Here is a 10,750-nt window from a genome sequence, read left to right as displayed (position 1 = left end):
TTTCAATTCAATCTCATGTTGAGATAAGGTGCGGGTCTCTGCAATTTTGTCGAGATCATCAATGATGGTACAAAGGCACTGCTTTTCTTTTTTATATAACCCATTGATGTGTTTCGCCCATTCAGAGAGGTGTTGCCTCATGGCCCTTATTTTATTATTCCATCTCTGAATTGATGTACGACCAATGGCTGGCCTCTCCCAAACTTTCTTGATTATTTCTACAAAATCTTCCCGGTGCAGCCATGCCAATTCAAATTTGAAAGGGTGGCGGGAAGAATGGCTTGTAGAATTAGAATCAAGAATGATTGGTGCATGATCCGATAATGCCTCGATTCTCTCTAGGGCTCGTACGGTTACCATAGGAAATTTTAGCTCCCATTCAGTATCCATGAGTACCCTATCGAGCTTCTCGTACGTTGGCACAGAACGGTTATTAGCCCAAGTGAACTGCCGCCCCGACATACAAGCCTCCCGAAGGTCGAAACTATCAATCACAACATTGAATAGGAAAGGCCAGTGAGCGTCGAAGCGGTCATTATTTTTTCCCTCCTGGTACCTAAGGATATTGAAATCCCCTCCAATAAGCATTGGGTACGGGTTATCCTTAGCCAGATTCACCAGTTCACGAAGGAAAGCGGATTTATGCTCATCTTGGGCGGCCCCATAGACTGCAACCAGGCTCCATGTAAAATTATCAGCCCTGTTTCGTAGGTGAAATTTGATATGAAATTCACCGGTCGAAAAGGCCAACAAGTCCATTGTCGTGGTCTGTATCCCAAGAAGGATTCCTCCGGACCTTCCACGAGCTGGTAGACTATGCCATGTGTAGTCGAAACCACCAGATAGGTGATCGAGGACGTGCGGGCGGAAGTCACATTTACCAGCCTCGGAAATTGCCACAAAATCCAATTCGTGTTCTCGCACACAATCACTGACGTGCTTATGTTTAGCCAAGTCTGAGAGACCTCTGCTATTCCAAAACATGCCTCTCATGTGGAAACTCGGATTGGTGTGGAAATTTTCGCCTTCTTGGGCGGTTTTTGTTTCTTTTTAGAGGATTGTGATTTAGATTTCCGCAAAGATGCTGTGAAGTCACAAAACATGGACCCAGATCTAGCGTCATCCAAACCAACCTCGGTAATATCACCAACCAAGTGGGAGACTAGCGGACCATTATATTTGGCATCCGCTTCATCATCCTCCTTGGTTTCGGGGTTAGATAGGGTGTTATTACACTTCGGAAAAACCTTTAAACGGTCAATCTCCATGTGTTTAAGTGCCCCAACCGACAGTTTAACTTCTTTATCGTTCTTTTCCATAAATACACCAACATTATTTAAGCTATTAATGCGAGTATCTGAAAAAGAAAGAAAAGATTGAGCGGACAGGGTACCTGGCGTGGGGTCCAAATTTCTCACGGCTTGGCGGCGCATCGCCTTCGCTAGAGAGTGCTCATCAGTCGTAGAGGAACCATCGGCAGAGGTGGCATGACGGTTACTACGTCAGAGAGGCGAAGCAATCCCTCCAGACATAGTCGCCGTCGGTGTCGTCAGCTTAGCCGTCGGGGTCCGTAATGTCTCAAATGTCGGTGAAGAGGGACGCGCCGACGGTCCAACCGGAACGGTAGCAACGGGCGTCGTGGCAGAACCATGTGCACGAACCGCTGCTGGACCGAGTGGAACCACAGCGACCGGAGAACATGCTGGTGCAGTCGACTCAGACAGTGTCGGGGAACCTTGCACGCGAACCGAGATAGCCGCAGCTGCGTGCCCTGTTGGCGTCGTATCCTTGCCCATAGCTAGCTGCCCGAGCATCGGGACTGGGGTTGCTGCATGCGTTTCATGCTGTGCAGGCGCGCCCCCAGCCACATGCATGTGAGCAACGGGCTCATGCACCGTGCCCACGGCCAGCTGGCCACGCACGGACCTAGCCATGGCCAGTGCATGCTTTTTCGGTGCACATGCATCCATGAGCGAGCTTGCAGCACACACAACCGTGGCTGCCTCTCCCTCCGGCTCCATAGACCTCTAGATATCTTGACCATCAGTGTGTTCTGCATGTGTCATACTCGGAAGGACTGCATCAGGGTGTTGCACAGTACTAACAGTAGAAGTTTGCATAGACACCACATTAGCGCCATATCTAGCCCCTGACGATGTATTGCCACAATCATTTTGAGTGTTTTTAGCTCTTGGTAGCATCCCTGACCGGCATATCCTCATCTCGGTTAGCACCGTCATCATGTTCATCATGGCGCTCCCAAATACGAGGTACGAAGTCAACATCTGGGACATAGTCATCCTCCTCGAGCACATACCGGAATTCATACCCATTTAGCTTGACGTAAACATCAGAGGAGACTGAAGCTTCATTACTCCCATCCTGCTTGGTGAAAATATCTTTAGAATGCACAGCAACTTGGATTCGCACAATACCGTGACGCCGCAAGCATAACAAGTCAACATCCTGTGTTGCGCCAATAACGGATCCAACCGCCCACAGACCAAGGAAGTGTCGGAGAGGGGGTGGGACGCCGGTGACATGAACCCAAACTGGTTGTAATGGATGTAGGGATCCAGCCTCCTCGACTTTCCATTCACTAAAAGAGATCTTCACATCATGTGACTTGACATTGTACTCAAAAGCTGCAACTCGCTGCAAAACCTCTATGGAAGGGAAAGACACCAAGAAAGAATCGGTCCCATGAGGAATGGCCTCCCACTTACAAGAAGTCTGTAGGGAGACGATCTTAGCGACCTCAGCCTCCACCACAGCGGCAGTCAAAGAACCATCAGAAATCTTAACCAAAGCTGTCGGCAAAGATGGGGGTGCAAGATGTTCCTTGAACAGTGAGTCCGGCAACTGAACAAACATAGCATTGAGTATTCGTGTCCACCGAGCGATGCGCAAGGCCTAGGTTGCTTGAGTACAGTGCAGCGGTGGAGGGGATGCTTGTAGTTGTCACATATATAACAGTAGGGAACCGTTGTGCAGTCCTTGGACATGTGCTTGTCGCACCTGCACTTGAAGCACCAGAAAGCGGTTCTTTTACCTTTCACAAGCTTCCCTGTCATAGCACCCGTGGCTGTAGAGCCAGAAACATCAACCGTGGAGCCTTGAACTTGATGGGCCGGCACAGCCGGCGCTGCCGCCGGCGGAAACACATGCGTTGGGAGCGCAGCCGGGGGGACTGCAGTGGCAGCAGCGGCATCGCGGCGACCCCCCTTGCGCTTGCCCTTGGAACGGCGAGAGGCCCCTTGTGCCAGCTGGTATCCGGCGCCGAAAGTTACCAGAGCTTGCGCCGAAGCTGCGGCCATTGGAATGGCTGACGCAGCCGCAGATGCATGGGATGAAGGCGCGCCAAAACGGAAAGGTCCGGCGGACGCACCAAAGCCAGCGGAGCTCCCCGGTGTTGATGCAGCGGGCGGAAGAGGAGTTGGCTGTCCCGAGCCCTTGGGCGGCTGATTCGGACGGCCGGACATGGTTGACGATCTTCCCAACAGCACTTGGGCGAAGGAAGGCGGCGGCTCGGGACGAGTAGTGTTGGATGATGTGGGGGCAGCAGACACGGTAGGGTTACGTATTCCTGATGGTCTCCTTGTTAGATCGATCCATCACATTGTACGGCCCAGGCGCAAGGCCGGTTTTGGCACGTCCAACACCTTGGGCCCGTCCCCATATGGTGGCGCAATTTGATTTTGAAACCCGTCTCCATCTTGATCCGGAATCAACGCTGTCCAATCAGCCACCGTCGCCGACGTCGATTCCGGGAGGAAGTCAGCAAGTGCCACCGGAAGCAGAGGTCGCGGCCTCGGCAACGGGCCCTTCCATGGGCGCAACTGCACTCCACGGGAGGCCGTCCGCGCCGGCGGCCCGATAGCGAGGCGCTCCGGTGAAGACCTGCAACCAGAAGATTCGACATTAGAAGAAACTGGACTATCTCTCACCTGCCTGGATTGGGACGAGGTTGACGACGAGCCTCGCTCCCAAAACCGCGACGCCGGTGTGGGATACCCGACATCCGCCCAGAATTCTTCCGCAATCTCCTCCTTCGTCTTCCTCCTCCTGGATTTCACAGTAGACCATTGCCCACCTTCGTCACGCTCAGCACCGGAGAGAGCCGCGTCCGCAACCTGACTCGCCAACACCAAGCAATCCGCCTCCACATCCACTTCCGGTTCGTCCCCTTCGACGGCCAGAACCTCGAACCGTGATCCCGACCTTTGCGAAGTCGACGCCGGAGAGAGAGCCTTGGGCGATAGATCACCCGGCGCAAGGGTGAGCCGGCGCCGATCCGGGTGCACGCTGTGACCAACGTGCACGACGCAGTCGAGCAGTACCATCTCGGACCCCGGCGCGACCCATTCCCCATCGCGAAGCAACCTTCCTTCCTCGATCTTGCCGTCGACATTCCTCAGGAAGAGGAAGTTGTGGGGGCGATCGAGCCAGAGGGTTCCGGGACGCCAGTCTTGCCTCGTAGTAGAGAACGTCGCCGTCCACCGCAGCGGAGGCGGAGTCTCCGGCGGTCTCGGCATGCAGCCCGACGAAACCGTAAGATCATTCCCTTGAGTGATGTGATAGAAAGATTAAGCCCTAATCTTAGGAAGCATCTTAAGAATGGAAGCCCTAAAAGGCTGATTTTGGAACGTTTGAAGTGGTAGTACAAATGGAGGTGTCATAGAAATATTTGGATTTAAGAACAAGGTGTAAGTGAGAATTGGGAGAGTTTGCAATTCTCCAAGCCCAGATAAACTCGTTCGCTGCTTTTAACTTGGAGAGCTTATTGAAGCGATCTTAGTTTTATCCTGTTGATTTCCAATCAACACAACTGATGGAACTTGATCATGAACTTCGGATGTACATTGACAATGCACAGCCAGACCAAAGATTTGCTAATTTGGATCGCATTGTTGGTCTTTCTAAATTGTTCGCCGGCAATAAGAATGATCTATCTTTTTGCCTTTGGTTAAACTTGTAAAGTTGGTGCTTATTTTGCCAGCTGCCACAAAATCAGCGGCGAGATATTTTTAACAACGAATATTGTCCAAAGTGTTTGCATCGAAAATGAGGTCATGAGTAATTGCATTATTTGCTATGTGAAGAAAGCTATATTTTCTACCATTACTAGGGATGCCGTGATTGGTCCCTTTAAGAGGATAAAAGATCGATGGAAGTTATAAAATGTGACTCTCATGTCATTCATACTGTCGCTTAATGATATTTTTATTTGTACTTTTTATTAGATTCCTTGTGAATATAGTGTGTTCTAGTTTTTATCCTTTCTAGGGATTTGCAAATTGAGTTCTGAAGTTATCTTTTTTCACTGTGTTTCTTTTCCCGGATAGATAAACAGGTGATTTTATGACTTCACTCAGCCAATAGTCTGTATGATAATCTTTGTATAGAATAAAAAATATATCATAGGTTCATTGCATATTTGGTTTTTTATTACTCTCTGAATTTATTTTTTGCCCTGTCATAGTATATAGTGGCTGACACTGGTTCCCCTTTTTCTAGCTCCGTCCCTGGCTACAGAACATTTTATAATAATTTTTTTCATATATATTGCAACAACATGCCAGGTACATTTTTCATTTCCTGATGCTATATATCATTTCGTAACGATTTTCCTTGTCTGATCTGTAGCAAGACCTACAATATACATATACAATCTGTAACAATGTTTGCGCTGTTGTACAAAAGAATCCATTCTGATCAAGATATATCCACCATGTGAATGGATTATGATAAATATCACCGTGTAATTAACTTATGATAATTGAGACGTGCATTTGCACGTGCACGCCTATTATAGTTGGCTGATAAATATAGGATTAACAGATAGATAGTGTTCAAAAAAAATTACAGATTGATAGAAAGATGCATGAATGGATGGATGAATTATTTATTGATTAATAAAATAACAAGAATTTATCTAGCAGCTTTTGCTGACCCTCCACGTTGAGGTACCTTTGGATAACAAAAGCCTCGAAAAGGCCGCAAAGAAATACGCCAAGGTAGAAGAGCAGAAGCATGAGGAGGCTCATGCGGGGATTGTTGTGGTGGTCGACCAGACATGCGATGCGAAGAAGCGAGATGCCGGCGCAGCCTATGAGGCACGTCACTGCCCATCTGCTACGCTCGTCGGCCTCCGGCACCGCCAGCTCCACCTCCTCCTCCGGCTCGTCCGCGGCCACAGCACTATATTACATATTTCTTAGTCAAACAAACAAGACACGCATATGGATCTAGCTAGTGTGACATTCAATAGAGCATCGATCATGGATAAATGCTTGTCTCAAAAATTGTGGACAAATGTATAGTTGCCTGTAGATATGTACGAGTACTTAGATGGATGCATCGACGGATGAGTGGATTAATTTTTGTTTCTTTTGAGAACTGAGTGAATAAATTAATAGAGCAGCAAGAATTTATCTACCAAGCCTTTACTGTTCTCCGGATAAAGGTACCTGTCGTTCATATAAACCCAGGCAAGGTCGTAAAGAAATACGGCGAGGAGGCCGAGCAGAAGGATAAGGAGCGTGAAGAGCGGGTCGTCGGTGGCCAAGTGGCAGTAGATGCAAACAAGCGAGACGCCGGCGCAGCCCACAGGGTGCCGCGCTATCCAACGGCTACGCTTGTCGGCCTCCGGCACCACCAGCTCCTGCTCCTGCTCCTGCTCCAGCTCGTCGTCGGCCATCGTCGGTTCAACCTCCGTCAAGCGATATATCGATCTACTTGGAATTTTTCATTTCGGGGTGGCGTTGGGTTGGGTTGGTCTGGTAGTGCGTTGTACAATGATCTGTTTGTTGTGACCCATCTTTATTTCAGGGAGGTTTGTTTAGGATCCATAGTCCAAGACTCCAAGGGGTGAACCCGTGAAGAGATGATCCCCACGTCCGTAACTCGAGCCCGTGGCCGTGGGCGCCGCTGCACTGGCCTGGCCCAAGTCACTCGTAGCTAGTCCTGGCCATGGGAAGCCCGGCCCGGCCCGACGCTGCCCTCGGGCCTAGTTTTTGAGCCCGAAGACCGGGCCGGGCCGGGCCTGGGCCCGTCGTTTTTGCCATTTTCTAAAGGTCAGGCCGGGCCGGCCCGAAGCCTGATGGGCTTTTACGTGCTCGGGCCCAGAAACACAGGCCCGATGGCCGGGCCGGGCCGGGCCCGGGCCTGAGTTTTTTGTGTCGGGCTTGGCTAGGCCCGGCCCGAAGCCCGGCCTGGCCTGAGGTTTGGCCAGGTATACTCGTAGCCAGTAGCAAATCATGCATGCCGCCTAAAAAAAATACATGCCGCTTCAGTGACGCGTACGTAGCACCTCGGCCTATTCGCCGGCGTCGAGCGTCCGAAGCTCTCGCTGCTAGCTCAAATAGCCAAGGTGCCCATACACCCCTCCTGCACGTATCGGGTTATCACTGTAGCTCCGGGGGAAACCCTTGGTCTTGTGTGATTGAACGATGGCGATGCATTGGTGTTGTATTACCTCTTGGGGGCTTCATCTTTGGAGCTGGGCCAGTGAAAGGCAGCAGTGTTGGCTTTGAGTCTTCTTTGGCAACTAAGATGCGACAATGGTTAAGGTTGTTGGGTCTTCTCTGGCGTTTCCGCGGGATTGCCTCGGCTGGTTTGTTCGTGTGAAGTTGAAGTTGCGGTGCGGTGTCCCGGTGGTAGTACTATGATGAGCAGTAGGTGCTAAATAAAGAAGACTTTGTGGTTAGCATGTTGTTATGGTAGTTTACTGTGACAGATTGGGACTGTAATATTGTAATGTAGTCAGTATATATTTCTCGGTAAACTCCTTTAGAAATATATTTTTTTTGAAAAAGGAGGATGACCCCCGGCCGCATGCATCGCATCTGGGAGAGCATGCGGCCATTTTATTGATTATTCTCGAGGACCTTACAAAGTAGAACAACAATCTGTCTGAATCTGTCATCTTGACAACATCTACCGCTACTCCTATCTAAATGATGAAGGGGTGCAAGCTGGGCCACATACCCAGACCTCTCACCTAAGCCTAACATCTAAATTCGGGGGCCCCGACCGAGCCATCTACCGGGTCCGGGGCTCAAACCGGTCCGACGCACTCACATGTGTCATCGCCACCATCTTCTACTGGTCCATCTTCCACTGGTCCATCTTCAAAGCAGATTGAGGTGACAACCTTGGCAGGTCCTCCGTCATCGAAGCCACCACGAAGCCAAACGACGACCTCCACCTACGTGAGCCTTGGCAGGTCCTCCCCTTGACGTCACCACGACGCCAGCCGACGACCTCCACCTACGCGAGTCCATCTCCAAGCAACGGACGTAAATCCATGCTAGGATAGGGCCGCACTACCGCCGTCGCCCACCACCCACAAGCGCCAGCCATCCCCAAGGTTCCCAAAGCGGTGCCTTCAAGAAGGGAACAACGCCGTGAGCGCCGCCACCACCCAACAAAGTTAGGGCTTTCGACCGGGAAACCTAGAGGAAGGTGAAGTGAGGAGATCAATCCATATCGACGCCTCCAAGGAGGGGAACGGCGCCCTCAGGCGTCACCGTCGGTGCGGCCGGTCAGTTTGCCATGCTCAGTCTATGGTCGTTGGCATGCTCAGACTTTGTGCTTGGCATGCTGTTATGGTAGTTTACTGTGACAGATTGGGACTCTGTAATATTGTGATGTAGTCAGTATATATTTCTCAGTAAACTCCTTTACAAATAAAATGAAACTAGTTATGTCAGGTATATTTAGAATAATTTACTTGCAGCATGGTTGATAGTTTTTCATTTCTGTATAAGTTCCAAATGTATACATGTAGAGAAATTTTGCGCAGCTGAAATGGTTTGTTTGTTTAGAAATTTTGCACAACATGGTTGATAGTTTTTCATTTCTGTATAGGTTCAACTCTGTTTTACTTGCTTGGGAACTGAATTATCTCTTTCAATATATATGTCTCTCTCAAATAGATTAGATTACACATGTTCTCTGCTGTGTCACAAAAAGTGCCAATGACATTATAGGTTGCTCTTTACTAAACACCGCCTTATCAAATCAACAACAACAACAAAAATCACACGGGCCTCGACCTGGTGCCGCATGCTTCAACAGTAGTATAGAATAGATGTTATGTTAGATAACCTAAAAAAAGATGTTATGATAGATCTAGTGTGGTAATAAAATACAACATTGACTGATAAATATGAAATTAATTACATATAGATAGATGGAGGAGTGGATTACTAGAGCAACAAGAATTTATCTACCACCCTTTGTTGACCCTGGGGAGTAAGGTGCATGTCGACAAGAAAAATCATGAAAATACCGCAAAGAAATAAGCAGAGTCATCCGAGTAGGAGCACGAGGAGCCTCATGCGGGTGTCGTTGTCTTGGATGACTATCCAGGAGAAGTGAATTATTATGATTGAGATGCCGGCGCAGCCCATAAGATACGTCACTGCCAATCTGCTACTCTCGTCGGCCTCCGGCACCACCACCTCCACCTCCACCTCTAGCTCGTGGGCGGCCATAGCTCTATATTACTTCTTAGAGCATCTTCGACAGCCGCCCAACGCACCGCGCGTCTAGCGTCTGGTTTGACGCGGCGGGCAGCGCTGGCTCCAACAGCCGCGCTAAAATGCAGCACGCGTAGCTCCAGCAGCGTGCAAAAATGCAGCGCGCGCGACTCGCCGGCGCATGCCATATGTTGCATTTTGCACACAAAATGGATTCAAATATTCAAAATGTAGTGAATACGGCATAATATAATTTCACACAAACAAGTTGATGAATAAAAGTTCATGCCCACAAGTTCAAATTCATGCCCACAAGTTCATCCAACCAAGTTCATGACACAAACGGAAGATACATCAAGTCTCGTCCTCATCGTCATCCTCATCTTCCTCTGATTCATCCGACTCCTCCGAATATAATTCTTCCTCCTCCTCCTCATTATTGTCGCGCACCGCATCACGTGAAGCTCGGACGGTGTTGGCAAGATCTTAACGGCATCTTAATGGGAAGGTATGCGAGGCACACCGGAAGACATTCCGCCCATGGCGGCCGGAGGTGCACCCAGACGCAAAACTCATGCCTCCCATGCCGGCCATGGGGCTGGGAGGTGCTCCAAATCCACCCATGCCTCCCATGGTCTCCATGGTAGCTCCAAAGCCACCCATGGCATCCATGCCGCCCATGGTAGCTTCGAAGCCATCCATGCCTCCCATGGGACCAAGACCACCGCCACCCATGGCACCAAGGCCACCGCCACCCATTGCGCGAATCATGGCTCTTTTTTGGATCAAGACTTCTTCACGGGCAAGATTGACATACTCTTTTTGCACCTCATTGAGGATAGATGTGTCCAAGAAGAACAAGTGCTTCTCCCAATCCAACAATCTAATTCGTTCCTCATTGCTCACCTTCCTCTCCTCAAATGCCACCTTCGGGGCATATCCTGGAACACATTGTGCGCGTCGGCCGCCGGCTCAACAAGTGAGCTCGCCGGCGCTTCGGTAGCCGCCGCGCCCGTCACACGCCCTCCAAGCTTCTTCCTCGAGGCCTTCGAGGTGCCGGAGCCATTCGCCTCCTTGTTCTTCTTCGCGGACGTCTTGCCCTTCTTCGGCCGCGCCGCATTTGGGAGCTTCGAGGGGGGGGGGCACGTGGCTTCATCATGGTGGGCGCCGGCGCGACGCCACCCACCGCCGAGGTCATCCGCGGCGGCATGAAGAGGCCTCGTGCGAGGCCGATGCTCGGAGGAGCTTCGGCGGAGGCGAGGCCA

Source organism: Triticum dicoccoides, chromosome 5B, assembly GCF_002162155.2.
Source record: "Triticum dicoccoides isolate Atlit2015 ecotype Zavitan chromosome 5B, WEW_v2.0, whole genome shotgun sequence".
In the NCBI taxonomy this organism is placed as follows: domain Eukaryota; kingdom Viridiplantae; phylum Streptophyta; class Magnoliopsida; order Poales; family Poaceae; genus Triticum; species Triticum dicoccoides.
This window is presented reverse-complemented; position numbering follows the sequence as displayed.